Below are 5,909 nucleotides of genomic sequence, written 5' to 3' on the forward strand. Positions count from 1 at the left end.
AGAGAAAGGGGACGCCAGGCCCCGCCAGCGGGGACCGAGTGCTGCCGGCCCCGTGGCAGATCTCCAAGGGGACCGCCGGAGAGGGAGAGGGAGCGGGCGCCCAGCGCCGAGAGAGAGAGAGAGAGAGAGAGAGAGAGAGAGAGAGAGAGAGAGAGAGAGAGAGAGAGAGAGAGAGAGAGAGAGAGAGAGAGAGAGAGAGAGCCTGCGCGGACGGGCTGCGGAGGGGGCCCCCTTCTTGGTAGCCGCCGAGGCGCCGGGTGGGCCCCCGATAGGCGAGAGAGAGGCAGAGGCAGAGGCCTATTGCGAACCCATCGACCTCAGGTCGGGCGAGAGGACCCACTCGATTTAAGCATATCACTAAGCGGAGGAAAAAGAAACTAACCAAGATTCCCCCAGTAGCGGCGAGCGAAGCGGGAAGAGCCCAGCGCCGAATCTCTGGGCCCCAGCGGGCCCAAGGGAACTGTGGCGTGAGGAAGTCCGGACTGGCTGTCGCGGCGGGGCCGAGGTACTTCTGATCGAGGCCCCCTGTCGTCCCGTGGCGGGTGTCAGGCCCCTGCGGGCGCCGTCCAGCCGGTGACTAGGGCTTCCGGGAGTCGGGTTGTTTTGTAGCGCAGCGCAAAGGCGGGTGGTAAACTCCATCCAAGGCTAAATACCGGCAGGAGACCGATAGAGCACAAGTACCGTGAGGGAAAGTTGAAAAGCACTCTGAAGAGAGAGTTCAAGAGTACGTGAAGCCGTCGAGAAGCAAGCGGGAGGGCTGCGCACATCGGGCCGGGGAGATTCAGCGCGGCCGGCGCGGTGTCCGCAGCACCCCCATAGCCGGGTCCGGGGGCGCCTCCGCGCCCGGCCGCGTGCACTTCTCCCGGGCGCGGCGCCCCCGACCGGCTGGGCATCTGGGCCCGCATAGGCCGGCCTGTTGGGGTTCCTCCGGCCACCCCGGTTTCCCCGACCGGGGGGGGGGCGGTCGGAGAGCCTAGAGACCGGCCGTGGTCGCGCCGGCCGTCCGGCCGAGGAAGGGACGACGGGCCGCGCCCGCCCGCGCGCCGCCGCCTCCCCGCAGCGGCCGCCGGGCCGGGCCTCCCGGCCTGCCGGAGGGCCCCGCCCGCCTCGACCGTCCCAGGTGGTGCCGGGCCGGCGGTCCCCGTCCGGGCCGGTGTCGGCCGCGCTGAGGCGCCCCGGGTCCGCGGGCGAATGTCGCAAGCCCTGCCGACCCGTCTTGAAACACGGATCAAGGAGTCTATCGGGCTCGCGAGTCTGGGGGCCGCCAGGTGAAGCCCCGAGGTGCAACGAGACCTTGGGGCCGAAATCACCTCAACCTATTCTCAATCCGCCAAGGAGTGTGTAACAACTCACCTGCCGAATCAACAAGCAATGAAACTGGATGGCGCTGAGCGTGCCGCCCACACCCAGCCGTCAGGGCAGAGAGCGAGTGGGACCACCGCCCTGGTGGTACGCCCCGGCGAGTAGGACGGCCGCCGCGGTGCGCGTCGAAGCGCCGGCCGCGAGGCCGCATGGAGCCACTGCGGGCGCAAATCTTGGTGGTAGTAGCAAATATTCGAGTGAGATCCTCGAGGGCCGAGTGGCGGAGAAGGGTTCCATGTGAACAGCAGTTGTACACGGGTCAGTCGATCCTAAGCCTTAGGGAAAATCCGCTCCGAGCGGAGACGGGCGCCCCCCTCCTCGCGGGGCTGGGGCCTTGGGGATCGGGTCAATATTTCTGAACCCGCAGGGTTCAGAAATATTGTCCGTCCTCCGTGGCGGTCTGAGCTGCGAAGCAAGCAAGCCTGCAGACGCCGGCTGGGGCCCCGGGAAGAGTTTTCTTTTCTTGGTAAGGGGCGGTATCCCTGGAATTGGCTTGTCCGGAGCTAGGGGCTGCGGCCCCGTAGAGCGCCGCGTCTCCGGCGGTGTCCGGCGAGCTCCAACCGGCCCTTGAAAATGCAGGGGAGTGCGTGGACCGTCGCCTCGGGTCGTATCCAAAACCGCAGCCGGTCTCCAAGGTGAACAGCCTCTGGTCGATAGAACAATGTAGGTAAGGGAAGTCGGCAAGCCGGATCCATAACTCAGAGAAGGATTGGCTCTGAGGGCTGGGTCGGTCGGGCCGGGGCTGGAAGCGGGTTGCGGCGCCCCATGTCCGCGCTATGTCCTAGCGGCAGCACTCTCCCCCCCGCCGGACCGCGGGGCCGTACGCGCGGGTAAACGGCGGGAGTAACTATGACTCTCTTAAGGTAGCCAAATGCCTCGTCATCTAATTAGTGACGCGCATGAATGGGTTAACGAGATTCCCACTGTCCCAATCTACTCTCTAGCGAAACTACAGCCAAGGGAACGGGCTTGGCAGAATCAGCGGGGAAAGAAGACCCTGTTGAATCTGACTCTAGTCTGACCTTGTGAAGAGACACAGGGGTGTAGGATAGGTGGGAGGGCCCCAGCCCGACGGTGAAATACCACTACTCTTGTCGTTTCTTTACTTAGCCGGTGGGGCGGGGAGTGGGCTATGGGGGAGTATGGGGGTGGCGAGTTGCCAGGTCGGTCCCAATGCCGTCGTGCGACGGGCCGTAGGGCGGGGAGGGACCAGGGCCTCCGGCCCGGGGCAGAGTCTCGCAGCGGGCGGCGCCCGTCCCGCCGTGGGTGCCAGACGGGCGGCGTTGCGTGGGCGCCCGCTGAAGATTTCTTCCTCGGACTTCGTGGTCCGCGAAAGGTCGGATCTCTGGCTCTCGAGAGCGTCTTTCGTCAGGGTCTGTTGGGCCCAAAACTTACCTATTTCAATGAGAGCATTTTGTACCTTAACCCCCACTCCCTGGTTTGCCTATTTATAGGGGGGAAGGTGGTTTCAAGCTCAGCTCCAGCTGCCAGAAATCATTACAGCCATATATTGTCCATACGATACGGCCATTTCCACACGGGGAGCCCAAGGCTCTGGAGCGATTCCCCCTCGGGTCTGGACAAGCCCGGCTCCGGAGCAGCGGGGACTGGTGGTGTGGCGCGGCGAATTGCAGTCCTGGGGAAAAAAACCGCCGCAGCCGCACGCCGTCCCCCTAAAGCCGTGCATTTCCGACACGCTTCCCCGGGCGAAAACGGCTCCAGGCCGGCGGGGCGGGTGGTGCGGTGCGGTAAATCGCCTTCCTCGGAAAACCTGGTCCGAGAAGTTCGGATGTCCAGGGTTGCCTGCGGAAAGCGGGCTGGGCGTCTCCGGCCTGCCGTCCATCGGCTCGCTGGCCCACCCAAGGCCTCTGAGAGGGCTTTGCGCCGGGACAGGTTGGGCCCGAAACGTGCGTATTTCAATGAGAGCATTTTGGACCTTAACCCCCACTCCCTGGTTTGCCTATTTATAGGGGGAGGGTAGTCTCGAGCTCAGCTCCAGCTGCCAGAAATCAGTACAGCCATATATTGTCCATACGATACGGCTATTCCTACACGGTGAAGCCCAAGCCTCCGGAGCGATTCCCCCTTGGGTCTGGACAAGCCCCGCTCCGGAGCGGCTGGACGAAAGTGGCGGCTCGCCGCCCAACCGGGAGGCCCTCCGGGCGCTCCGTCAATGGCGTTTTTCGGCGCGGCCGGCCGACCCTTCATGCCCAGAGGTGTCGTAAAGGCCGTTCCCGGGGGCGCGGTTCGGCCGGACCCCGGAACGGGAGGTGCGGTGGTGCGTGGCCGCAAGCCTTCAGGAGGGGCTGGAGTGGCAGCACGGCCCGCTGTGGAAGAGCGAGCGGGAGAGAGCGAGGGAGAGGGGAGCCAGGGCCCCTCGGAGAGCGGCGGGTTCTCCGCTGCCCCTGATCAGCAATATATGCGACGTCCGGATCGGCCCGGCAACTTCTGCGGAGCGGAGGGACCGGCCCGCCCCAGGGCAGGCCGCACCCGACCTCCGCCGGGTCCCGGCAGCCCAAGGCGCACTAACGTCTTGGTGGCGTCCCAGGCCCGGAGAGGCGGCAGCGGCCCCCCCCCCCGGCCGGAGCCTCGCGCGACCCCGCGGCGGGCGGCGCCCCGCGGTCGCGCCGAGCCGCAGCCCCAGCGGCGGCAGGCAGGATCCCCGACCGGGGATCTCCCAGACGGAGGGAGCTCAGCTCGGCCAGCCTCCCGGCTGGTCCAGCCGCCCCCTCCGGGATCGAGGCGAGAAGAGGCCGGCGCAATGGGGCCAAAGGGCGGCATTCCAGCGGCCGCCCGCGCGCCAGGGGAAGGAGAGGAAGTGCTGCCCCGGCCGGGCTGGAGGGGGCGAAGGACCGGCGGTGGGCGGCATTCCAGCGGAGGCCAGGCGGCGAGCGAGAGCAGAGAGGCGCAGGACTCCGGCGCCGCGGCCCGGCAGCCGCGGCGCGGCCGAGCAGTCCGGAGGGCCCGAGTTGGCGGGCCCCGGCCCCGAGGGGCTACCTGGTTGATCTCCAACGACGCGGCAGGCAGTCTGCGGGAAACCAAAGTCTTTCGGTTCCGGGGGAAATATGGTTGCAAAGCTGAAAGATAAAGGAATTGACGGAAGGGCACCACCAGGAGTGGAGCCTGCGGCTTAATTTGACACAACACGGAGAAACTCACCCGGCCCTGACACAGTTAGGATTGACAGATTGAGAGCTCTTTCTTGATAGTGTGGCTGGTGGTGCATAGCCGTTCTAAGTTGGTGGAATGATTTGTCTGCTTAATTGCGATAACGAACGAGACTCTTGCTTGCTAAATAGTCGCGCCGGCCGCCCCGCCGGGCGCGGACTTCTTAGAGGGACAAGTGACGTTCAGCCACGCGATATTGAGCAATAACAGGTCTGTGATGCCCTTAGATGTTCGGGGCCGCATGCGCGCTGCACTGAGGGGATCAGCGGGTAGCCGCCCTTGGCCGGAAGGTCTGGGCAATCCGTTGAACCTCATTCGTGCTTGGGATAGGGAGTTACAATTGTCTCCCTTGAACGAGGAATTCACAGTAAGCGCGAGTCATCAGCTCGCGTTGATTACGTCCCTGCCCTTTGTACACACCGCCCGTCGTTACTACCGATTGAATGGTTTAGTGAGATCCTCGGACGGGCCGCGGAGGGGTGCCTCCGGCGCCTCGCTCCTGCGCCCAGAAGAGGATCAAACTTGATCATTTAGAGGAAGTAAAAGTCGTAACAAGGTTTCTGTAGGTGAACCTGCGGAAGGATCATTACCGAGCAGAGAGAGCGTGCCCGGCCGGCCCCCTTCCGTCCACCGAGGCGGAGAGGGCCGGCCACTGTACTGTCTTCTGGGTGTAGGCGGGAGTGGCCCAAGCCGGGGTGCTCCCGAGGAGCCGCAATGACACTGGCTGCATGCGGCAACAAGGGGAGTGCCAAGAGACCGGGAGGTTGCGGCGCGGGTCCCCAGCTCTCCGGGGCGGATGATATGGGAAATCTGCGGGCAGGCGAAGGGGCACCGGCCGGCTGCGGTCTCCGCGCGGAGGGCCGAGTGGCTCCTCGGGGGAGTCCGCCGTGGCTTGGCAGGTCAGCGCTGAGTATCCGCCCCACCCACGAGCGCCGGTCGTCCCCCCCAGCCGAACAAGAAAGACACGGGAGGCCTCGAGGGAGCGCGCCGGAAGGAGGCCAGGCAGGCAGGGCAGGCCAAGAGAGAAAAAGGTGAGGCCAGGCCCAGCCAGCGGGGACCGAGTGCCGCCGGCCCCGTGGCAAATCTCGGAGTGGACCGCCGGAGAGAGAGAGAGAGAGAGGAGAGAGCCCGCGCTGACGGGCCGCGGAGGGGGCCCCCCTTCCTAGCAGCCTCCAAGGCGCCGGGTGGGTCCGGGAGGCGAGAGAGATAGAGACAAGGCCTATTGCGAACCCATCGACCTCAGGTCAGGCGAGAGGACCCACTCAATTTAAGCATATCACTAATCGGAGGAAAAGAAACTAACCAAGATTCCCCCAGTAGCGGCTAGCGAAGCGGGAAGGCCGGCGGCCAGGGCTTCCGGGAGTCGGGTTGTTTTGTAG

At 65.4% G+C, this 5,909-nt stretch overlaps 3 pseudogenes; all 3 read left to right on the top strand.

Moving 5' to 3' along the window:
- The first annotated feature begins 335 nt into the window (after positions 1 to 335).
- LOC147797285 (large subunit ribosomal RNA) lies at positions 336 to 2,014 on the top strand (annotated as a pseudogene).
- Positions 2,015 to 4,419: 2,405 nt separating this feature from the next.
- LOC147797286 (small subunit ribosomal RNA) lies at positions 4,420 to 5,111 on the top strand (annotated as a pseudogene; the record flags this gene model as incomplete).
- Positions 5,112 to 5,764: 653 nt separating this feature from the next.
- LOC147797287 (large subunit ribosomal RNA) overlaps positions 5,765 to 5,909 on the top strand; it is a 1,998-nt pseudogene continuing 1,853 nt past the window's right edge.

Source organism: Acanthaster planci, linkage group LG11 (assembly GCF_054643075.1).
Source record: "Acanthaster planci isolate LZ-2023a linkage group LG11, COTS_SCS, whole genome shotgun sequence".
Lineage (NCBI taxonomy): Eukaryota > Metazoa > Echinodermata > Asteroidea > Valvatida > Acanthasteridae > Acanthaster > Acanthaster planci.